Source organism: Pseudophryne corroboree (genome assembly GCF_028390025.1).
Source record: "Pseudophryne corroboree isolate aPseCor3 chromosome 3 unlocalized genomic scaffold, aPseCor3.hap2 SUPER_3_unloc_10, whole genome shotgun sequence".
Lineage (NCBI taxonomy): Eukaryota > Metazoa > Chordata > Amphibia > Anura > Myobatrachidae > Pseudophryne > Pseudophryne corroboree.
In genome coordinates, this window is record NW_026967494.1 from 473367 (window position 1) to 498966 (window position 25600).

General features: G+C 50.2%; 1 protein-coding gene across 1 annotated transcript in view; it reads left to right on the forward strand.

The window, feature by feature from the left end:
- The window catches only part of LOC134983209 (zinc finger protein 84-like), a 167498-nt gene that overhangs the window by 43586 nt on the left and 98312 nt on the right, over positions 1–25600 (forward strand). The window lies entirely within an intron of this gene.

Here is a 25600-nt window from a genome sequence, read left to right on the forward strand (position 1 = left end):
CCTAAGTGGATGCTGGGGAGTCCGTAAGGACCATGGGGAATAGGCGGGCTCCGCAGGAGATAGGACACTGTAGAAAAGAATTAGGACTACTGGTGTGCACTGGCTCCTCCCTCTATGTCCCCCCTCCAGACCTCAGTTAGAATATGTGCCCGAACGAGAAGGGTCCAACTTAGTGGGCTCTCCTGAGCTTGCTGAGAAGAAAAGTATTTTGTTAGGTTTTATTATTTTCAGAGAGCATTCTGCTGGCAACAGACTCTCTGCTACGTGGGACTGAGGGGAGAGAAACAAACCTTACCAACTGCTGGATAGATTGCGCTTCTTAGGTTACTGGACACCATTAGCTCCAGAGGGATCGAACACAGGTACTGACCATTGGCGGTCCGTTCCCGGAGCTGCGCCGCCGTCCCCCTCGCAGAGCCAGAAGCAAGAAGCACGGCGTGGAGTTGAAATCGGCGGCAGAAGACTCCTGTCTTCAGATAAGGTAGCGCACAGCACTGCAGCTGTGCGCCATTGCTCCCACAGCACACCACACACTCCGGTCACTGTAGGGTGCAGGGCGCAGGGGGGGCGCCCTGGGCAGCAATAAGGTACCTTTTGAAAATAGTTTTGCAGACATACAGGTAGGCACTGTATGTCTGCATGAGCCCCCGCCATTTTTTACACACACAAACGCGGGACAGAAAGCCGACAGAAAGTGGTGGGGCTTCTTCCTCAGTACTCACCAGCGCCATTTTCTCTTCAAAGCTCCGCTGGAAGGAAGCTCCCCAGACTCTCCCCTGTAGAATCACGGTAGAGGGGTGAAAAAGAGGGGGGGGGCACACAAATTTAGGCGCAAAACAGATATTACAGCAGCTACTGGGTAAACACTGAGGTACTGTGTTTGTTCCTGGGTTATATAGCGCTGGGGTGTGTACTGGCAAACTCTCTCTCTGTTTCCCCAAAGGGCCTGGTGGGGGAATTGTCTTCAAAAGAGCTTTCCCTGTGTGTATGGTGTGTCGGTACGCGTGTGTCGACATGTTTGACGAGGAAGGCTATGTGGAGGCGGAGCGAGAGGAAACGAGTGTGGTGTTGCCGACACCGGATTGGATGGATATGTGGAAGGTTTTAAATGAGAATGTTAATTCCTTACACAAAAGGCTGGAAAAAGCAGAAGCCTTGGGACAGTCTGGGTCTCAGCCCTTGCCTGATCCTACTACGCAGGGGCCGTCAGGGTCTCAAAAGCATCCACTATCCCAGGTTGTTGACACAGATATCGACACGGAGTCCGACTCCAGCGTCGATGATGAGGAGGCCAGGTTACAACCTAAAATGGCCAAAGTTATACGTTATATGATTATAGCTATGAAGGAGGTGTTACACATCTCCGAGGAGAGCCCTGTCCCTGACAAGAGGGTTAATATGTTTGGGGAAAAGAGACAAGTGGTGACCTTTCCCCCGTCTCATGAATTAAATGAGCTATGTGAGAGAGCTTGGGAATCACCAGATAAGAAACTGCTGATCCCTAAAAGGATGCTAATGGCGTACCCCTTACCGCCAACGGACAGGTTACGCTGGGAATCCGCCGCAAGGGTAGACAAAGCGCTGACATGCTTGTCAAAAAAGGTGGCCCTACCGTCACAGGATACGGCAGCCTTAAAAGATCCTGCAGATAGAAAGCAGGAAGCTATCCATAGGTCCATATACACACATTCTGGTACTGTTCTTAGACCGGCCATTGCGTTGGCATGGATGTGTAGTGCAGTAGCAGCATGGGCTGACATGTTATCCGAAGAAATGGATACACTGGACAAGGATACTATAATACTGACATTGGGGCATATCAAAGACACTGTCCTGTATATGAGAGATGCTCAGAGGAATATTGCCATGCTGAGCTCTAGAATAAATGCTATGTCGATTTCAGCCAGAAGGGGCCTATGGACTCGACAGTGGACAGGTGATGCCGACTCTAAGCGGCACATGGAGGTTTTACCTTACAAGGGTGTGGAATTATTTGGGGAAGGTCTGTCGGACCTAGTGGCCACAGCTACGGCTGGGAAGTCAAATTTTTTACCATTTATTCCATCACAACATAAGAAAGCACCGTATTATCAGATGCAGTCCTTTCGTTCACAGGAGGGTAAGAAAGTCCGAGGTGCGTCCTTTCTTGCCAGAGGCAAGGGTAGAGGAAGGAAGCTGCATAACACAGCTAGTTCCCAGGAACAGAAGTCCTCCCCGGCTTCAACCGCATGACGCTGGGGCTCCACAGGTGGAGCCAGGGTCGGTTGGGGCGCGTCTGCGAAATTTCAGCCACCAGTGGGTTTGCTCACAAGCAGATCCCTGGGTTTTACAGATAGTATCTCAGGGGTACAGGCTGGAATTCGAGGAGACGCCTCCTCGCCGCTTCCTAAAATCGGCTCTGCCAACATCCCCCATAGAAAGGGAGTTGGTACTAGCGGCGATCCAGAAATTGTACATCCAGCAGGTGGTGGTGGAGGTCCCCCCCCCCCTGCAACGGGGGAGAGGGTATTATTCCACGTTATTTGTGGTACCGAAACCGGACGGATCGGTCAGGCCCATTCTGAACTTAAAATCCCTGAACGTTTACCTGAAACGGTTCAAGTTCAAGATGGAATCGCTAAGAGCGGTCATTGCGAGCCTGGAAGAAGGGGATTTTATGGTGTAGCTGACATAAAGGATGCTTACCTGCATGTCCCGATTTATCCACCTCATAAAGAGTACCTCAGATTTGTGGTACAAGATTGTCACTACCAATTCCAGACGCTGCCGTTTGGTCTATCGACGGCACCGAGGATATTTACCAAGGTAATGGCAAAAATGATGGTGATCCTGCGGAAGCAGGGAATCACAATTATCCCATACTTGGACGATCTCCTTATAAAGGCAAGGTCCAGGGAACAGTTGCTGATCAGTGTAGCACGCTCTCAGGAAGTGTTGCAGCAACACGGCTGGGTTCTAAATCTCCCAAAGTCGCAGTTGATCCCTATGACTTGTCTGCCTTTCCTGGGCATGATTCTGGACACAGACCAGAAGAGGGTGTATCTCCCGACGGAGAAGGCACAGGAACTCTTGACCCTGGTCAGAGAATTATTGAAGCCAAGACAGGTGTCGGTGCATCAGTGCACGCGAGTCCTAGGAAAGATGGTGGCATCATACGAGGCCATTCCCTTTGGAAGGTTCCATGCAAGGACCTTTCAATGGGATCTGTTGGACAAGTGGTCTGGATCACATCTACAGATGCATCGGCTGATCACCCTATCCCCTAGGGCAAGGGTGTCTCTGCTGTGGTGGCTGCAGAGTGCTCACCTTCTCGAGGGCTGAAAATTCGGCATTCAGGACTGGTTCCTGGTGACCACGGATGCGAGCCTCCGAGGGTGGGGAGCAGTCACACAGGGAAGAAATTTCCAAGGCCTGTGGTCAAGTCAGGAGACTTGTCTGCACATAAACATTCTGGAAATAAGGGCCATATACAACGCCCTAAGTCAGGCAGTAAACCTGCTTCAAGACAAATCGGTGCTGATTCAATCAGACAACATCACCGCAGTGAAAAGAATATACCTGATGGCGCAATCAATATAAATAATTATGTTATATATAATATAATATCTGTCACCTTGTGATCATATGACAAATGGTTCTATTTCGTCAGACCTCAGAAGCCTGTCTCTAATGGCTTCAATATAACAAATACAATTTATAAGGAAAAGAGGTCGCGCTATAGAACCAATTAATTATTCCACACCATTTCCAATTAAAAATATTTATTTAAAACATATAACCATGTAAAAACATAAATGTATATTTTATTCCTAGAGTATTAAGATTTGGTGTGGTCACAACACCCTCGACTGCATACCAATTATAAATTAATATTTCTCATTAATAAAATTAAGTGTGCTGAATAGTATAATGTCCAGACCGGCAATATATTATGCCACAATTTCAGTCTGTAATAGGATCCTTTATGTTAATTTGCACCCAATGATAATAGGACACTGATGTTTTCGTCCAGACACTGTGCACCACAATTGTAAAGATCACAGGTACCTTTGCTCACTCTGTCCCTTGTGCTTGTAATACGGGACCTGTTTGCAAGTTTGAGGAGCTTATATGTGTGACCCGAGCGTCCCCGGGATTACACAGTATAATGGACAACTGTTACCTGCGAGTTGTAGCGGTGTGGTGCATGTACATATGGCAGTTTCTGTGTCCGTTTAGCAGGATGAAGAAAGGTTTCCGTACGGGCAACCCGACAGTTCCCACGAGGGGGCAAATGCTGTTGCTCAGCCCGCTCCAGCGGTCAGCCACCTCGCTGCTCCGGCTTCCAAAGAACACTGTTCTCTCCGGCACCGTGCGATGGTAACTTCCACGGTTTGCTCGTAGCAGGTGCCAAGTGCTCTGGAAATGCCGGGAGAAGGTCTGAACCATTCAGCAGTCAGCGATCACTTAAACAGGGAGTCCTAGACGCGTTTCGTAACATCCAGTTACTTCTTCCATAGGCGGTACTGCTCATGCACCGCAGTGGCTCATGTAAACCGTCAAGGCGCGGCACAAAGAGCAGGTTGGCGATGACAGAAGCCACCAGGATTCTTCGTTGGGCGGATAATCGCGTAAAAGCACTATCAGCAGTGTTCATCCCGGGAGTGGACAACTGGGAGGCAGACTTCCTCAGCAGACACGACCTCCACCCGGGAGAATGGGGACTTCATCCAGAAGTCTTCACACAGGTCACAGACCGGTGGGAACTGCCACAAGTGGACATGATGGCGTCCCGACTGAACAAAAAACTACAAAGGTACTGCGCCAGGTCAAGAGACCCTCAGGCGATTGCTGTGGACGCACTAGTAACACCGTGGGTGTTCCAGTCGGTTTATGTGTTTCCCCCTCTTCCTCTCATACCCAAGGTATTGAGAATCATAAGAAAAAGAGGAGTGAGAACAATTCTCATTGTTCCGGATTGGCCAAGAAGGGTTTGGTATCCGGATCTGCAAGAAATGCTCACAGAGGACCCATGGCCTCTGCCCTTAAGACAGGATATGTTACAACAGGGGCCCTGTTTGTTCCAAGACTTACCGAGGCTGCGTTTGACGGCATGGCGGTTGAACGCCGGATCCTAGCAGAAAAGGGGATTCCGGATGAGGTTATTCCTACGCTTATTAAGGCTAGGAAGGATGTAACATCTAAGCATTATCACCGTATATGGCGAAAATATGTTGCTTGGTGTGAAGCCCGGAAAGCTCCTACAGAGGAATTCCAGCTGGGCCGATTCCTTCACTTCCTACAATCGGGAGTGTCTTTGGGCCTAAAATTGGGATCCATTAAGGTCCAGATTTCAGCCCTATCCATTTTCTTTCAAAAAGAACTGGCAGCTCTTCCTGAAGTTCAGACCTTTGTGAAGGGAGTGCTTGCATATACAGCCCCCAGTTTGTGCCTCCAGTGGCACCTTGGGATCTTAACGTGGTGTTGAGTTTCCTAAAATCACACTGGTTTGAACCACTAAGAACAGTGGAGTTAAAATATCTCATGTGGAACGTGGTTATGCTGCTAGCTCTGGCTTCAGCCAGGCGTGTATCGGAATTGGCTGCTTTGTCACATAAAAGTCCCTATCTGGTTTTTCATATGGACAGGGCAGAATTGCGGATGCGTCCACAATTTCTGCCCAAGGTGGTGTCATCTTTTCATATGAACCAACCCATTGTGGTGCCTGTGGCTACAAGGGACTTGGATAATTTCGAGTTACTAGATGTAGTGCGGGCTTTGAAGATTTATGTGGCCAGAACGGCTAAGGTCAGGAAAACGGAGTCGCTGTTTATCCTGTATGCATCCAACAAGCTTGGTGCTCCTGCTTCAAAGCAGACTATTGTTCGCTGGATATGTAACACGATTCAGCAGGCTCATTCTGCGGCTGGATTGCCGCTGCCAAAATCAGTAAAGGACCATTCCACTAGGAAGGTGGGCTCTACTTGTGCGGCTGCCCGAGGGGTCTCGGCATTACAACTTTGCTGAGCAGCTAATTGGTCGGGATCAAACACATTTGCAAAGTTCTGCAGGTTTGATACCCTAGCTGAGGGGACCTTGAGTTTGCTCATTCGGTGCTGCAGAGTCATCCGCACTCTCCCGCCCGTTTGGGTGCTTTGGTATAATCCCCATGGTCCTTACGGAGTCCCCAGCATCCACTTAGGACGTTAGAGAAAATAAGATTTTACTCACCGGTAAATCTATTTCTCCTAGTCAGCAGTGGATGCTGGGCGCCCGTCCCAAGTGCGGACTTCTTCTGCAATACTTGTATATAGTTATTGCTTAATAAAGGGTTATGTTATGTTATGTTACATCAGGTTGTCTGATGGTTGTAATTGTTTCATACTGTTAACTGGGTTTGAGTATCACGAGTTATACGGTGTGATTGGTGTGGCTGGTATGAGTCTTACCCTGGATTCCAAAATCCTTTCCTTGTAATGTTCGCTCGTCTGGGCACAGTTTCCTTAACTGAGGTCTGGAGGAGGGACATAGAGGGAGGAGCCAGTGCACACCAGTAGTCCTAATTCTTTTCTAGAGTGCCCTATCTCCTGCGGAGCCCGTCTATTCCCCATGCTCCTTACGGAGTCCCCAGCATCCACTACGGACTACGAGAAATAGATTTACCGGTGAGTAAAATCTTATTTTTCTTGCTCACAGTGCGGGAAATGTTTTACACAGAAATCACAACTTGTTACACATCACAGAAGTCACACAGGTGAGAAGCCATTTCCATGCTCTGAGAAATATATCATCTCTTGTTGCACACATTAGACATCACTCAGGTGAGGAACCATTAAATCTTCTGGAGTTTACTCATCTTTGCCATGCGTTGTTCTTCAAGTTTCTTATCGTATCTCCTATGCTTTTTGCAATATACATGCTACCACTGGGTGAAATAATCAGGTGTCATGCCCTCATCTACCACTGATATTCAGATGACCTGTCTTTTGTGCCAGGTACTGAGAAACCAGTACCAATCCTAAATGGTTGTCTAGCTGAGCTCCAGGTGTGGGTGATGCCAGTTGGCTGTGACTCAGTCCTGGTGAAACATGTCCTTATGATAGAAGCTCACCAATAAACGGCAGGGCTACAACTCAGCTTTACTACCAACCAGACGCCACATAACACCCATTCTCTGTTCCCTCCACCGGCTGCCTGTAAGATGGTAACTATTACATAATCTTACTGACTCTCCCAGCCCTACATGACCAGGGTCACAGGTACCAGAAGCAGCTTCTAACTCCTTACTGTCCTACTTGCTTCCATCTGCAGATGAAGGTCTGTTACCAGCAGTACCAAGAATCCCCAAGCAGTGCTGAGATGTCAGGGGTAGACAGGGTGGGTGGCACTATTGCTGTATCGGTGGCACTGTCTGGGTAATATTATCCCCAAGCAGAGCTGAGGGTGTACTCAGGGTGGCTGGCAGTAGTGGGGACTGCAGGAGGCAGTGTATGTGTGAGAATCTTGTCCTCAAGCAGAGTTAAGGTGTCAGAGGGGGAGACAAGGTGGTGGAAGTAGTGGAAAGGAGACAGGGCGGGTGGCAGTAGTGGGGAGGGGATGGGGTGGGTGGCATTAGTGGAGGGAGGCAGGGCGGTGGCAGTAGTGGGTGTAGACAGGGTGGTGGCAGTAGTGTGGGGGGAGACGGTGGGTAGCAGTGGTGGGGGAGACAGAGCGATAGCAGTAGTGGGGGGGGAGACAGGGCGAATGGAGTTAGTGGAGGGAGGCAGGGCGGTGGCATTTGTGGAGGGTGGCAGTAGTGGGGGTAGACAGGGTGGGTGGCAGTACTGGGGGGAGATGGTGGGTGGCAGTACTGAGGGGAGACAGCAGTGGGGGGAGACAGGGTGGGTGGCAGCAGTGGGGGGGAGACAGGGTGGGTGACAGCAGTGGGGGGAGACAGGGCGGGTGACAGCAGTGGGGGGAGACAGGGCGGGTGACAGCAGTGGGGGGAGACAGGGTGGTGGCAGTAGTGGGGTGGGAGACAGGGTGGGTGGCCGCAGTGCAGTACCAGGGGCTGCTGGAGGCAGTAAAGAGGTGTATGGGTCCCACACAGAACCAGTTGATAATTAGATTTCTCTGACGTCCTAGTGGATGCTGGGAACTCCGTAAGGACCATGGGGAAGAGCGGCTCCGCAGGAGTCTGGGCACATCTAAAGAAAGCTTTAGGATCACCTGGTGTGCACTGGCTCCTCCCCCTATGACCCCCCTCCAAGCCTCAGTTAGATTTCTGTGCCCGACGAGAAGGGTGCACACTAGGGGCTCTCCTGAGCTCTTTGTGAAAGTTTTAGTTTAGGTTTATTATTTTCAGTGAGACCTGCTGGCAACAGGCTCACTGCATCGAGGGACTAAGGGGAGAAGAAGCGAACTGACCTGCGTGCAGAGTGGATTGGGCTTCTTAGGCTACTGGACATTAGCTCCAGAGGGACGATCACAGGTTCAGCCTGGATGGGTCCCGGAGCCGCGCTGTGTGCTGTGTGTCGGTACGTTTGTGTCGACATGTATGAGGAGACGGAGTAGAGTGTCTGTAATAGTGTTGTCACCCCCTAGGGGGTCGACACCTGAGTGGATGTACTGTTGAAATTGCGTGACAGTGTCAGCTTTGTATAAAAGGACAGTGGTTGACATGAGACAGCCGGCTACTCAGCTTGTGCATGTCCAGACGTCTCATACAGGGGCTCTAAAGCGCCCGTTACCTCAGATACAGACGCCGACACGGATACTGACTCCTGTGTCGACGGTGAAGAGACAACCGTGATTTCCAATAGGGCCACACATTGCATGATTGAGGCAATGGAAAAAGTTTACACTTTTCTGATAATATGAATACCACCAAAAAAGGGGTATTATGTTTGGTGAGGAAAAACTTCCTGTAGTTTTCCTGAATCTGAGAAATAAAATGAGGTGTGTGATGATGCGTGGGTTTCCCCCCGATAACAATTGATAATTTCTAAAAAGTTATTGGCAGTATACCTTTTCCCGCCAGAGGTTAGGGTGCGTTGGGAAACACCCCCTAGGGGGGGATAAGGCGCTCACACGCTTGTAAGAACAAGGGCTCTACCCTCTCTTGAGATGGCCGCCCTTAAGGATCCTGCTGATAGAAAGCAGGAGGGTATCCTAAAATGTATTTACACACATACTGGTGTTATACTGCGACCAGCAATCGCCTCAGCCTGGATGTGCAGTGCTGGGTTGGCGTGGTCGGATTCCCTGACTGGAAATATGATATCCTAGATAAGGACAGTATATTATTGCCTATAGAGCAATTAAAGGATGCATTTCTATATATGCATGATGCACAGCGGAATATTTGCCGACTGGCATCAAGTATAAGTGCGTTGTCCAATTATACCAGTAAAGTGGTCAGGTGATGCGGATTCCGGATGTACCCCAGGTCGCCTCTCAAAATAAGACGCTGTATTATCAGGCGCAGTCCTGGTTGGCAAGCGGACAAAAGGGTTCCTCTTTTCTGCCGTTTCCAAAAGTCTGTTTTACCGACGTCTCCCGCTGACAGGGAGGCAGTTTTGGAAGCCATTCACAAGCTGTATTCCCAGCAGGTGATAATTAAGGTACCCCTCCTGCAACAGGGAACGGGGTATTATTCCACACTATTGTGGTACCGAAGCCAGACGGCTCGGTGAGACCGATTTTAAAATCTAAAATCTTTGAACACTTACATACAGAGGTTCAAATTCAAAATTGAGTCACTCAGAGCAGTGATTGCAAACCTGGAAGAAGGGGACTACATGATGTCTCGGGACATCAAGGATGCTTACCTTCATGTCAAAATTTACCCTTCTCACCAAGGGTATCTCAGGTTATGGTACAGAACTGTCACTATCAGTTCAGACGCTGCCATAGGAATGGTCCACGGCACCCCGGGTCTTTACTGAAGTAATGACCGAAATGATGATATTCCTACGAAGGAAGGGAATTTTAGTTATCCTTTACTTGGACGATTCCCTGATAAGGGTAAGATCCAGGGAACAGTTGGAGGTCGGTGTAGCACTATCTCAGGTAGTGTTGCGGCAGCACGATTGGATTCTCAATATTCCAAAATCGCAGCTGGTTCCGACGACTTGTCTTCTGTTCCTAGGGATGATCCTGGACACAGTCCAGAAAGAAGGTGTTTCTCCCGGAGGAGAAAGCCAGGGAGTTATCCGAGCTAGTCAGGGACCTCCTAAAACCGAACCAAGTCTCAGTGCATCAATGCACAAGGGTTCTGGGTAAAAATGGTGGCTTCCTACGAAGCAATCCCATTCGGCAGATTCCACGCAAGACTTTCCAGTGGAACCTACTGGACAAATGGTCCGGGTCGCATCTTCAGATGCATCAGCGGATAACCCTGTCACCAGGGACAAGGGTATCCCTCCTGTGGTGGTTGCAGAGTGCTCATCTTCTAGAGGGCCGCAGATTCGGCAGTCGGGACTGGGTCCTGGTGACCACGGATGCCAGCCTGCGAGGCTGGGGAGCAGTCACACAGGGAAGGAATATCCAGGGCTTATGGTCAAGCCTGGAGACATCACTTCACATAAATATCCTGAAGCTAAGGGCCATTTACAATGCTCTAAGCTTAGCAAGACCTCTGCTTCAAGGTCAGCCGGTGTTGATCCAGTCGGACAACATTACGGCAGTCACCCACGTAAACAGACAGGGTGCCACAAGAAGCAGGAGGGCAATGGCAGAAGCTGCAAGGATTCTTAGCGGGGCGAAAAACCATGTGATAGCACTGTCAGCAGTTTTCATTCCGGGAGTGGACAACTGGGAAGCAGTTTTCCTCAGCACGACCTCCACCCGGGAGAGTAAGGACTTCACCCAGAAGTCTTCCACATGATTATAAACCGTTGGGAAAAACTCGACAGGTATTGCGCCAGGTCAAGGGACCCTCAGGCAATAGCTGTAGATGCTCTGGTAACACCGTGGGTGTACCAATCAGTGTATGGGTTCCCTCCTCTGCCTCTCATACCCAAGGTACTGAGATTGATAAGATGGAGAGGAGTAAGCACTATATTAGTGGCTCCGGATTGGCCAAGAAGGACTTGGTAACCGGAAATTCAAGAGATGCTCACAGAGGATCCGTGGCCTCTACCTCTAAGAAGGGACCTGCTCCAGCAAGGACCTTGTCTGTTCCAAGACTTACCGCGGCTGCGTTGACGGCATGGCGGTTGAACGCCGGATCCTGAAGGAAAAAGGCATTCCGGATGAAGTCATCCCTATCCTGATCAAAGCCAGGAAGGATGTAACCGCAAAACATTATCACCACATTTGGCGAAAATATGTTGCGTGGTGCGAGGCCAGTAAGGCTCGACGGAGGAAATTCAACTGGGTCGATTCCTACATTTCCTGCAAACAGGAGTATCTATGGGCCTGAAATTGGGGTCCATTAAGGTTCAAATTTCGGCTCTGTCAATTTTCTTCCAAAAAAGAACTAGCTTCAGTCCCTGAAGTTCAGACATTTGTTAAAGGGGTACTGCATATACAGCCTCCTTTTGTGCCTTCAGTGGCACTTTTGGGATCTCCAGGTGGTTTTTGGGTTCCAAAAGTCACATTGGTTTGACCCACTTAAATCTGTGGAGTTAAAATATCTCACAGAAAAAGTGGTCATGCTGTTGGCTCTGGCCTGGGCCAGGCGCGTGTCAGAATTGGTGGCTTTATCCTGTAAAAGCCCTTATCTGATTTTCCATTCGGACAGGGCGGAATTGAGGACTCGTCCTCAGTTTCTCCCTAAGGTGGTTTCAGCGTTCACCTGAACCAAACCTATTGTGGTGCCTGCGGCTACTAGGGACTTGGAGGACTCCAAGTTGCTGGACGTTGTCAGGACCCGGAAAATATATGTTTCCAGGACGGCTGGAGTCAGGAAATCTGACTCGCTGTTTATCCTGTATGCACCCAACTAGCTGGGTGCTCCTGCTTCTAAGCAGACTATTGCTCGTTGGATTTGTAGTACAATTCAGCTTGCACATTCTGTGGCAGGCCTGCCACAGCCAAAAATCTGTAAATGCCCACTCCACAAGGAAGGTGGGCTCATCTTGGGCAGCTGCCCGAAGGGTCTCGGCTTTACAACTTTGCCGAGCAGTTACTTGGTCAGGAGCAAACACGTTTGTAAAATTCTACAAATTTGATACCCTGGCTGAGGAGGACCGGGAGTTCTCTCATTGGGGTGCTGCAGAGTCATCCGCACTCTCCCACCCGTTTGGGAGCTTTGGTATAATCCCCATGGTCCTTACGGAGTTCCCAGCATCCACTAGGACGTCAGAGAAAATAAGAATTTACTTACCGATAATTCTATTTCTCGTAGTCCGTAGTGGATGCTGGGCGCCCATCCCAAGTGCGGATTGTCTGCAGTACTGGTACATAATTATTGTTACCAAAAAAAAAAAAAAATTTGGGTTATTGTTGTAGTGAGCCATCTTTTCTAGAGGCTCCTCTGTTATCATGCTGTTAACTGGGTTCAGATCACAGGTTGTACGGTGTGGCTGGTATGAGTCTTACCCGGGATTCAAAATCCTTCCTTATTATGTACGCTCGTCCGGGCACAGTATCCTAACTGAGGCTTGGAGGAGGGTCATAGGGGGAGGAGCCAGTGCACACCAGGTGATCCTAAAGCTTTCTTTAGATGTGCCCAGACTCCTGCGGAGCCGCTATTCCCCATGGTCTTTACGGAGTTCCCAGCATCCACTACGGACTACGAGAAATAGAATTATCGGTAAGTAAATTCTTATTTTATTGATGATTATGCTTCCTTATTTCTAATGAATCCCTTGTATGTGTTACTGTTATTTGCGGTGTCAGCCTTTATGTGTGTTCTGTGTATTAATCCTGAAAGTAGTGCTGCTACCGATCTTATATCATTTGTAGTAACTTGGAAAAGATGAGATGTGAGGTGCACTCTGGAAGCTTATAGGGGGTTAATCAGAGATGAACGCAGATGTGACATCACTCAGCCCCCCGGAAAATGGTCCCGGCCCACACGCATTTACCCCTCAGAGATGTGACCGCAATGTGTGTGTCTGTGCGGCCGCTGCGCATATGCATATTGCCACCACCAGCAAACTGCTGCGAGCCGCTATTGCGGCTGGGTCTGAATGACCCCCATAGTGTTTTGGATCTCCTGATATGTATCTGTTTTACTTACCTGCAATACTATAATGTAACTTGAATTGTTTCTGTGATTTAAAGGACATTTTGTCCATGTTGTGCAGAGTAAAGTATTTTTTAAGTTTAAAATATAGAGAAAAATCTGTGTATTAAAGATATGAAATAAAGTTGTTTAAAAACAAAAGATTTCCGTTGAGTCTTTTTATGTGTCTGTATTATCTTATTTCCAGATAATTGTCTCTATGGTGACAGAAACAATTTCCTGTTACTGTGTCCCTTGTATTGTTACTTTTGTGTCCACATAATATCAGTGTTGCTGTGTATAAATATCCCGTCTGGTGTGTAAAGGTGGGTACACACGCTGCCATTGTGACTGTGCTTATGTACATATGTACCTGTGATTGTGGCTATGTGTGATTGTGACAGCTCATGTGAATAGTGGGTGACATTACAGGGGGGGGGGGGGGGGTCTCTCTGTGTAACTAGATAGTGGCAGACATTTTATATCAGTGCATTTCTGTGGAGTGGGGGCAGTGGCCTGGCAGGAAGCTGCAATTACATCATTCCCGTGTGTGTGTGTGTGTATATATATGTATATATATATATATATATATATATGTATATATATATATGTATATGTGTGTGTGTGTGTGTGTGTGTATATATATATATATATATATATATATATATATATATATATATATATATATATATATATATATATATATATATATAATTTGTTTTAAATAAATGATGTCTATTCAAATGTTCTGGGTGTTTTTTTTTACTTGTAGGTGAATTAGGGTTGTTGTTTTTAAATAATAACTTACCTGACCCTTTCCTGGAAATGTCCATGTATGAAGGTATGGGAGATACCTGCTGCAGCCCCTTCTTACATTTGGGAGGTACAGTAATTTTGGGGGAATTAGCAGCAAATAACCAGTAGAGGAATCAGGCGTATCCCACAGAATATCAGTGCTGCCACCATACATTGGGGAGAGAAGATAAAGGGCCTAATTCAGACCTGTTTGGTGCTGTCAGAATTTGCACAGCAGCCGATCAGGTTAGAACTGTGCATTCACCCGCGCCGCAGTGCACCGGTGCATAGCAGACAGCCAATGGCTGTCGTAGCCCTGAGAACGCCTCTGTCTGATTGACAGGCAGAGGTGTTTGCTGGGCGGGAGGGTGCAAAATGGTGGCATTTAGCCGCCGTTTTAGGGGCAAGGTCCAGGCAATGCAGACATGTCCAGACCATGTGAGGGACGGACCGCAGCAGCTGCGTGACATCACATGCAGCCACTGCGACCTGAGCACCTCCCGGCCAACACGCAGGTGCTGCACTGGCTGGGAGATACTCCTGAAGTGCAAAAAGCATCACTGTTGTGCGATGCTTTTGTACTTTTGCAGTGGGGGGCCTGACATGCGGGGTGGACTAGCCCTGTGCTGAGCATCCCCCCCACATGTCAGTGTGCCTGATCGTAGCCCTGTGCTGAGCGTCCCCCCCACATGTCAGTGTGCCTGATCGTAGCCCTGTGCTGAGCATCCCCCCGCATGTCAGTGTGCCTGATCGTAGCCCTGTGCTGAGCATCCCCCCCACATGTCAGTGTGTCTGATCGTAGCCCTGTGCTGAGCATCCCCCCACATGTCAGTGTGCCTGATCGTAGCCCTGTGCTGAGCATCCCCCCACATGTCAGTGTGCCTGATCGTAGCCCTGTGCTGAGCATCCCCCCCACATGTCAGTGTGCCTGATCGTAGCCCTGTGCTGAGCATCCCCCCGCATGTCAGTGTGCCTGATCGTAGCCCTGTGCTGAGCATCCCCCCCACATGTCAGTGTGCCTGATCGTAGCCCTGTGCTGAGCATCCCCCCCACATGTCAGTGTGTCTGATCGTAGCCCTGTGCTGAGCATCCCCCCACATGTCAGTGTGCCTGATCGTAGCCCTGTGCTGAGCATCCCCCCACATGTCAGTGTGCCTGATCGTAGCCCTGTGCTGAGCATCCCCCCCCACATGTCAGTGTGCCTGATCGTAGCCCTGTGCTGAGCATCCCCCCCGCATGTCAGTGTACCTGATCGTAGCCCTGTGCTGAGCGTCCCCCCCACATGTCAGTGTGCCTGATCGTAGCCCTGTGCTGAGCGTCCCCCCACATGTCAGTGTGTCTGATCGTAGCCCTGTGCTGAGCATCCCCCCACATGTCAGTGTGCCTGATCGTAGCCCTGTGCTGAGCATCCCCCCCCACATGTCAGTGTGCCTGATCGTAGCCCTGTGCTGAGCATCCCCCCCGCATGTCAGTGTACCTGATCGTAGCCCTGTGCTGAGCGTCCCCCCCACATGTCAGTGTGCCTGATCGTAGCCCTGTGCTGAGCGTCCCCCCACATGTCAGTGTGCCTGATCGTAGCCCTGTGCTGAGCGTCCCCCCCACATGTCAGTGTGTCTGATCGTAGCCCTGTGCTGAGCATCCCCCCACATGTCAGTGTGCCTGATCGTAGCCCTGTGCTGAGCGTCCCCCCCACATGTCAGTGTGCCTGATCGTAGCCCTGTGCTGAGCGTCCCCCGCATGTCAGTGTGCCTGATCGTAGCCCTGTGCTGACCATCCCCCCCACATGTCAGTGTGCCTGATCGTAGCCCTGTGCTGAGCATCCCCCCCACATGTCAGTGTGCCTGATCGTAGCCCTGTGCTGAGCATCCCCCCCCGCATGTCAGTGTGCCTGATCGTAGCCCTGTGCTGACCATCCCCCCCACATGTCAGTGTGCCTGATCGTAGCCCTGTGCTGAGCATCCCCCCCACATGTCAGTGTGCCTGATCGTAGCCCTGTGCTGAGCATCCCCCCCCGCATGTCAGTGTGCCTGATCGTAGCCCTGTGCTGAGCATCCCCCCCCGCATGTCAGTGTGCCTGATCGTAGCCCTGTGCTGACCATCCCCCCCACATGTCAGTGTGCCTGATCGTAGCCCTGTGCTGAGCATCCCCCCCACATGTCAGTGTGCCTGATCGTAGCCCTGTGCTGAGCATCCCCCCCCGCATGTCAGTGTGCCTGATCGTAGCCCTGTGCTGAGCATCCCCCCCACATGTCAGTGTGCCTGATAGTAGCCCTGTGCTGAGCATCCCCCCCACATGTCAGTGTGCCTGATCGTAGTCCTGTGCTGAGCATCCCCCCCGCATGTCAGTGTGCCTGATCGTAGCCCTGTGCTGAGCATCCCCCCCACATGTCAGTGTGCCTGATCGTAGCCCTGTGCTGAGCATCCCCCCCACATGTCAGTGTACCTGATCGTATCCCTGTGCTGAGCATCCCCCCCACATGTCAGTGTGCCTGATCGTAGCCCTGTGCTGAGCATCCCCCCCACATGTTAGTGTGCCTGATCATATCCCTGTGCTGAGCGTCCCCCCCACATGTCGGTGTGCCTGATCGTAGTCCTGTGCTGAGCATCCCCCCCGCATGTCAGTGTGCCTGATCGTAGCCCTGTGCTGAGCATCCCCCCCACATGTCAGTGTGCCTGATCGTAGCCCTGTGCTGAGCATCCCCCCCACATGTCAGTGTACCTGATCGTATCCCTGTGCTGAGCATCCCCCCCACATGTCAGTGTGCCTGATCGTAGCCCTGTGCTGAGCATCCCCCCCACATGTTAGTGTGCCTGATCATATCCCTGTGCTGAGCGTCCCCCCCACATGTCGGTGTGCCTGATCGTAGTCCTGTGCTGAGCATCCCCCCCGCATGTCAGTGTGCCTGATCGTAGCCCTGTGCTGAGCATCCCCCCCACATGTCAGTGTGCCTGATCGTAGCCCTGTGCTGAGCATCCCCCCCACATGTCAGTGTGCCTGATCGTAGCCCTGTGCTGAGCATCCCCCCCACATGTCAGTGTACCTGATCGTAGCCCTGTGCTGAGCATCCCCCCCACATGTCAGTGTGCCTGATCGTAGCCCTGTGCTGAGCATCCCCCCCACATGTCAGTGTACCTGATCGTAGCCATGTGCTGAGCATCCCCCCCACATGTCAGTGTGCCTGATCGTAGCCCTGTGCTGAGCGTCCCCCGCATGTCAGTGTGCCTGATCGTAGCCCTGTGCTGAGCGTCCCCCGCATGTCAGTGTGCCTGATCGTAGCCCTGTGCTGAGCATCCCCCCCACATGTCAGTGTGCCTGATCGTAGCCCTGTGCTGAGCGTCCCCCGCATGTCAGTGTGCCTGATCGTAGCCCTGTGCTGAGCATCCCCCCCACATGTCAGTGTGCCTGATCGTAGCCCTGTGCTGAGCATCCCCCCCACATGTCAGTGTGCCTGATCGTAGCCCTGTGCTGAGCATCCCCCCCACATGTCAGTGTGCCTGATCGTAGCCCTGTGCTGAGCATCCCCCCCACATGTCAGTGTGCCTGATCGTAGCCCTGTGCTGAGCATCCCCCCCACATGTCAGTGTGCCTGATCGTAGCCCTGTGCTGAGCATTCCCCCCACATGTCAGTGTGCCTGATCGTAGCCCTGTGCTGAGCATCCCCCCCACATGTCAGTGTGCCTGATCGTAGCCCTGTGCTGAGCGTCCCCCGCATGTCAGTGTGCCTGATCGTAGCCCTGTGCTGAGCATCCCCCCCTACATGTCAGTGTGCCTGATCGTAGTCCTGTGCTGAGCGTCCCCCCCACATGTCAGTGTGCCTGATCGTAGCCCTGTGCTGAGCATCCCCCCCACATGTCAGTGTGCCTGATCGTAGCCCTGTGCTGAGCATCCCCCCCGCATGTCAGTGTGCCTGATCGTAGCCCTGTGCTGAGCATCCCCCCCGCATGTCAGTGTGCCTGATCGTAGCCCTGTGCTGAGCGTCCCCCCCGCATGTCAGTGTGCCTGATCGTAGCCCTGTGCTGAGCGTCCCCCCCGCATGTCAGTGTGCCTGATCGTAGCCCTGTGCTGAGCATCCCCCCCACATGTCAGTGTGCCTGATCGTAGCCCTGTGCTGAGCATCCCCCCCACATGTCAGTGTGCCTGATCGTAGCCCTGTGCTGAGCATCCCCCCCACATGTCAGTGTACCTGATCGTAGCCCTGTGCTGAGCATCCCCCCGCATGTCAGTGTGCCTGATCGTAGTCCTGTGCTGAGCATCCCCCCCACATGTCAGTGTGCCTGATCGTAGTCCTGTGCTGAGCATCCCCCCCACATGTCAGTGTGCCTGATCGTAGCCCTGTGCTGAGCATCCCCCCCACATGTCAGTGTGCCTGATCGTAGTCCTGTGCTGAGCATCCCCCCCCGCATGTCAGTGTGCCTGATCGTAGCCCTGTGCTGAGCATCCCCCCCGCATGTCAGTGTGCCTGATCGTAGCCCTGTGCTGAGCATTCCCCCCGCATGTCAGTGTGCCCGATCGTAGCCCTGTGCTGAGCATTCCCCCCGCATGTCAGTGTGCCCGATCGTAGCCCTGTGCTGAGCATTCCCCCCGCATGTCAGTGTGCCCGATCGTAGTCCTGTGCTGAGCATCCCCCCCGCATGTCAGTGTGCCTGATCGTATCCCTGTGCTGAGCGTCCCCCCGCATGTCAGTGTGCCTGATCGTAGCCCTGTGCTGAGCGTCCCCCCGCATGTCAGTGTGCCTGATCGTATCCCTGTGCTGAGCGTCCCCCCGCATGTCAGTGTGCCTGATCGTATCCCTGTGCTGAGCGTCCCCCCGCATGTCAGTGTGCCTGATCGTAGCCCTGTGCTGAGCGTCCCCCCGCATGTCAGTGTGCCTGATCGTAGCCCTGTGCTGAGCGTCCCCCCCGCATGTCAGTGTGCCCGATCGTAGCCCTGTGCTGAGCGTTCCCCCCCGCATGTCAGTGTGCCCGATCGTAGCCCTGTGCTGAGCATCCCCCCCGCATGTCAGTGTGCCCGATCGTAGCCCTGTGCTGAGCATTCCCCCCGCATGTCAGTGTGCCCGATCGTAGCCCTGTGCTGAGCATCCCCCCCGCATGTCAGTGTGCCTGATCGTAGCCCTGTGCTGAGCATCCCCCCACATGTCAGTGTGCCTGATCGTAGCCCTGTGCTGAGCATCCCCCCCCGCATGTCAGTGTGCCTGATCGTAGCCCTGTGCTGAGCATCCCCCCCGCATGTCAGTGTGCCTGATCGTAGCCCTGTGCTGAGCATCCCCCCCGCATGTCAGTGTGCCTGATCGTAGCCCTGTGCTGAGCATCCCCCCCGCATGTCAGTGTGCCTGATCGTAGCCCTGTGCTGAGCATCCCCCCCACATGTCAGTGTGCCTGATCGTAGCCCTGTGCTGAGCATCCCCCCCACATGTCAGTGTGCCTGATAGTAGCCCTGTGCTGAGCATCCCCCCCACATGTCAGTGTGCCTGATAGTAGCCCTGTGCTGAGCATCCCCCCCACATGTCAGTGTGCCTGATAGTAGCCCTGTGCTGAGCATCCCCCCCACATGTCAGTGTGCCTGATCGTAGCCCTGTGCTGAGCATCCCCCCCACATGTCAATGTGTAGGGCTACGATCAGGTCTGAATTAGGCCCAAACAGTGCTTTTAGAAGGAACACAAGAAGTGCATAGATCACAGTGATCAGAAGTCCGGGACAATGAGGTGAAGAAACCAACGCTGTGGTACTAATGACCTCAATACAGGTCACTTGGAGGAAGAGACTGGGGTAAGGGCAACAACAATTTTTCAAACACATAAAAAAACTGGTTTGAAAAAACTATAAAAAAAACAAGGATGGTCCAGTACAGAGGACTGTGTACTCAGCATGTCTAAGTACATACCACTGGACGACGCGCTGGAATGGGAGGAGGGGGTGGGCTGTGTGGGTCCCAGCAGAAAACAGCTCATCTGTTGAGGGTTTCCCGGTACATAATGCATGGGTTGGTGATGTGGGTGGGGCACACTTGGGAGACAGCGCCTGGCAGGAGGTGTTATCTCACACGCCTCATCAAGAGATTCTTTATTTGCGCGTGAGGTAGCATCAAGAACCAGACGCTTGTAGATCTTTTGATCCTCCTCCATCAGTCGAATCTCCGCCGCGATGTAATTGCCAAACGATTGCTCCAAGTCCGGGGGCCTATTAAGAATCTCCTCGGTGTGAGTGAAAAACTGTTGTGAGCTGGGCGGGGCAGAAGTGGGTTTCCTGATGACCTCCGCTGTGTCAGGGGTTGTGGCTGTGGGGTTGGGTCATCCACTTCAGTTGCCTCGCTCATGGAAGGCTCCACTTCCAGCTCCGGTGTAATATCCTGCAATATAAAACAAAAATGAACTACATGTAAAAATGTGTGGGTACAATACAAATTATTATTATTATTATCCTTTATATGGCGCCACAAGGTTACCACAGCACCCAATTACAGAATACATATATAATCAAACAGGAAAACAGCGACTTACAGTTGATGACAGTATAGGACAAGTACAGGGTAAATACACATAGTTACATCAGCAGATGATACTGGAATAAGTATCAGGTGGCAGAAGACTGCTGGAATTGGTGCAGTTGAAGATTATTAAAGTAAGAAAGGATAAGCACATGAGGGAGGAGGGCCCTGCTCGTGAGAGCTTACATTCTAAAGTGGAGGGGTAGACAGACAGGCATGACACAGATGGGGTACATAGCGAGCGTGAAACAGGGTTAGGATGAGATTTGGCTGGGTTTGGTGAAGAAGTGGGTCTTGAGAGCCCGTTTGAAGTTTTGTAGAGAGCTGGAGAGTCTGAGGGGGAGAGGTAGGGAATTCCAGAGAAGTGGTGCAGCATGTGAAAAATCTTGGAGGTAGGAGTGGGAGGAAGTAATCCATAGGCAGGAGAGTTGGCGTGCATTAGCAGAGCGAATAGGACAGGTGGGAGTGTAAAGGAAGATAAGGTCAGAGATGTAGATGGGATAGGAGTGGGAGAGGGCTTTGTAAGCGAGTGTGAGAAGCTTGAAATGGATTCTGAAAGGGAATGGGAGCCAGTGTAGGTCCAGTAAGAGAGGAGAGGTGGACGTAGTGCGTTTGGTGAGGAAAATGAGCCGGGCAGCAGCATTGAGGATAGATTGGAGTGGAGAGATATTTGTCAGGAATGCCAGTCAGGAGGAGATTACAGTAGTCCAGTCTGGAGATGACCAGTGAGTGGATAAGAGTCTTAGTAGCATCCTGGGTCAGAAAGGGTCTGATCCTGGAAATCATTTTTAGATGAAAATGGCAGGTTTGTGAGAGGTGCTGAATGTGTGGTTTGAAGGAGAGGGAGGAGTCAAGGATTACTCCAAGACAGCGCACTTGGGAGCTAGAGGAGATAGTAGTACCATCAATAGATAATGAGATTGTAGGAGGTGAGGTTATGCAGGAGGGAGAGAAGATGATCAGCTCAGTCTTAGACATGTTAGGTGTAATAGCGCTGGGACATCCAAACAGAGATAGCAGAGAGACACTTGGAGATTCGAGTGAGGAGAGAGGTCTGGAGAGGAAAGATAGATTTGGGTGTCATCAGCATTGAGATGATATTGGAAACCAAAAGAACTAATGAGCTTACCTAGTGAGGACGTATAGAGAGAGAAGAGAAGAGGTCCAAGGACAGAAGCTTTGGGTACATCTACAGTTAGTGGAAGTGGGGGGAAGTGGAGCCATGGGAGGAGACAGAGAATGAATGGTCAGAGAGGTAGGAAGACAGCCAAGAGAGGGAAGTGTCACGCAGACCAATGGAGTGAAGGATTTGCAGTAGGAGAGGATGGTCCACAGTGTCAAACGCAGCAGAGAGATCAAGTAGAATAAGTAGAGAGTAGTATCCCTTAGATTTAGCAGCATAGAGGTCATTGCATTGATAGAAAACAGAGAGTTGTGGTAAATGGAGTGCATTCACAGGAGAGAAATGTTACCAGTGGAGTACCCCAGGGATCTGTACTTGGACCAGTGCTTTTTAATATCTTTATTGGTGACATTGCAAATGGGATTAAAGGGAAAGTATGCCTTTTTGCAGATGACACAAAGGTATGCAACAGGGTAGACACACCAGGTGGGGTAAAACAAATGATTGAGGATCTAAGTAGACTAGAGGAATGGTCAAGAGTCTGGCAATTACAGTTTAATGCCCAAAAATGCAAAATCATGCACTTGGGTCTCAAAAATCCTAAAGCTAAATACAGTATTAATGGCACTATACTGAAAACTACTGAGGAGGAAAGGGATCTAGGAGTCACTATTTCAGATGACTTAAAAGCAGGTAAGCAATGTAACAAGGCAATGAGGAAGGCTAGTCAGATGCTTGGCTGCATTGGGAGAGGAATCAGTAACAGAAAGAAAGAAGTAATAATGCCACTGTATAGGTCATTGGTACGGCCTCATCTAGAATACTGTATTCAGTTCTGGAGGCCATATCTTCAAAAGGATATTAATACATTAGAAACTGTACAAAGGAGGGCAACTAAAATGGTGCATGGCCTACATCACAAAACATACCCAGAAAGACGAAGAAATCTCAATATGTATAGTTTGGAGCAGAGAAGAGAAAGGGGGGACATGATAGAAACTTTCAAATATATGAAGGGTTTTAACAAAGTCCAGGAGGGAAACATTCTCCAAATGAAGAGAAGCAATAGGACACGAGGACATGCACTGAGACTGGAGGGGGGAGGTTCAGGGGAAATTTGCGGAAAAATTATTTCACAGAAAGGGTAGTGGACAAGTGGAATAGCCTCCCATCAGAGGTGGTAGAGGCTAAGACAGTAGAGCAATTTAAACATGCATGGGATAGACATAAGGATATCCTTACAAAGAAATAAGGATCAAATAAGGTTAGTGATAAAAAAAAATAATATATAAAAAAAAAAGGGGCAGACTAGATGGGCCAAGTGGTTCTTATCTGCCGACAAATTCTATGTTTCTATGCATACTTTTGTAAGGGCAGTTTCAGTGGAGTGGAGAGGATGGAAGCCAGACTGGAATGGGTCAAGCAGTGAGTGTGAGAAAAGAAAGGAAGTAAAGCGGTTGTAGACAATACGCTCAAGGAGTTTGGAGAAGAGAGATGGGTCGGTAGTTGGAGAGAGTGTTTGGATCAAGGGTAGGTTTTTTAAGAATAGGAGAGCTGAGTGCATGCTTAAAGGCACAGGGGTCAGTGCCTGATGAGGGGGAGAGATTGAGAAGGTGGGAAAGATGGCAACAAGCAGAAGGAGAGAGGTAGCGGAGGAGGTCGGGAGGTGATAGGGTCAAGTGGGGAGGTGGCGAGGGGACAGGAAGGAATGAGAGCCATGACTTCCTCTTCAGATGCATGGGAGAAAGATGTCAGAGTTGGTAAGAGGGATGGGAAGGGGCGGTAAGGCATGGGAAAAGGCTGTGTGATGGGAGAAATGTGTGTGTACTTACCAGATCCAGACTCTCCGATGCCTCCTCTTCCACAAGAGTCACACTGTGACCTTATCCTTGGCTCTTGTTCCAAAGTGAATTTCATGAGGTTATAGTACCACAGCGTTGGCTTGTAAACCTCATCCGTCCCGGCTCCAGAATGTTGCGATTCCATATACTTCTTGTGCTCCTACAAAAACACTGGAAATTTGCGATGTGCTTCTTTACCAAAGGTCTGCAGCGCTGTTCCTGGCTCTATTGTATCTGATCAGCTGGTCATATGCCCGGTTCTTCTGTGTCCTGTTGGCATAGTCCACACTTATTACACACTACAGGCACTCGTTCTCGTGATACAATTCAATGAATCCAGACCAGAATTTGTGATTTTCCTCTGCTGACACATCTGTGGGAAAAATATTATACACAATTTAACTACAAAGTACAAGTGTAATGTACACACCTGTGTCATACAACCTGTATAGCAGGTCTGGCCAAACCAGTCCTCGAGATCTACCAACAGTACACATTTTCCAGACCACCTAGCTGGTGCACAGGTGTAGTCATTACTAATTAAGATGTGCTGCATTCATTCCTAACTGACAATTCTACAGATCTCCAGGAGGCCTGGAAAACATGAACTGTTGGTAGATCTCGAGGACCGTTTTGGCCAGCCCTGCTGTATAGTAACGCACAAACAGCAACTTGAATTATGAGCACCCAGCTGAAAACTGAAACCAATCTGCAGCACCGTTACACATTATTACACACCATAATGCCCATTACACATTATTACACACCGTAATGCCCATTACACACTAGTACACACCGTAGTGCACATTACACATTATTACACACATAATGCCCATTACACATTATTACACACCATAATGCCCATTACACATTATTACACACCGTAGTGCACATTACACAAAATTACACATCCGTAATGCCCGTTACACACTAGTACACACCATAATGCCCATTACACACTAGTACACACCGTAGTGCACATTACACAAAATTACACATCCGTAATGCCCGTTACACATTATTACACACCGTAATGCCCATTACACACTAGTACACACCGTAATGCCCATTACACACTAGTACACACCGTAGTGCACATTACACAAAATTACACATCCGTAATGCCCGTTACACATTATTACACAGCATTACGCCCTTTACACACCTTTCACGCACCGCCACAGACTTACCGTGGGTACTGGGATCCAGGCGTTGCTGATCCAGCTGCTGGCAGTGCTGTGTGGATGGGCAGGGGCATGGCTGCATTCCTGTGTGTCTGCAGCATGAGAGGCGGCCATGTTGGAGACCAAAATGGCTTAGGAACCAATGGGGCTTCTCAGGGTAAGTGTCCAGCCAATCCTGATGCCTTTCCTCCTTTAAATAGGGACATCTTGTTGCACTCTCTGCCAGTGCTTTGTTGTTGCTTAGTAAATGCCCAGCTCTGTGCTCCCACATATAGATTCTGTGTCTCCAGGTAGTCTCGGTTCCCACTCCGCTCACTGTGAATACCTGCTTTCCACCGCTGCATACTACCGGCCAGCACTCAAGTACACCGCCCACAGTTACCTGTGCTCTGGTTGGTACTTTGGGTTCCCTGGGATCCTGTGGGGTCTGCCAATCTCCCTTCAGAGTTCTTAAGCCACATCTTTGAATATCTGTGTTCTTCAGCCACATCTTGAATATCTGAGTTCTTCAGCCACGTGTTTGAATATCCAAGTTCTACAGCCACGTCTTCTAATACTCAGTATCCATACATCTTCAGAGTTTTTCAGACACATGTCTAAATATCCAGTCACCACATTTCTTCAGAGTTCTTCAGCCACGTCTTCTAATATCCAGTAACCATATTTCTTCAGAGTTTTTAGCCCCATCTTCACGTATTCAGTTTCTTCACACCTAGAGGGCATTCGTATTTTTTTGGAAGTCAAAGAAAAAAATACGAATGAATACACCATCGGTCAAAACGCGGCGGTTTAGGTCTGAATCACGGTCATTTACTAACCATTCGTATTTGTAATGTGTCTGTGAAAAAATACAAATCGTAATAAAGTGCTAAAAAAAAACAGACCTGCTTTTTATTACCGTGTTCTGATATGCATGCACGGATCCATGAGATCCGTGCATGTTAATCATTGGGAATGGGTGGGAAAGTGTTATTTTTTATAAAAAAAAATTGCGTGGGGTCCCCCCTCCTAAGCCAAACCAGCCTCGGGCTCTTTGAGCC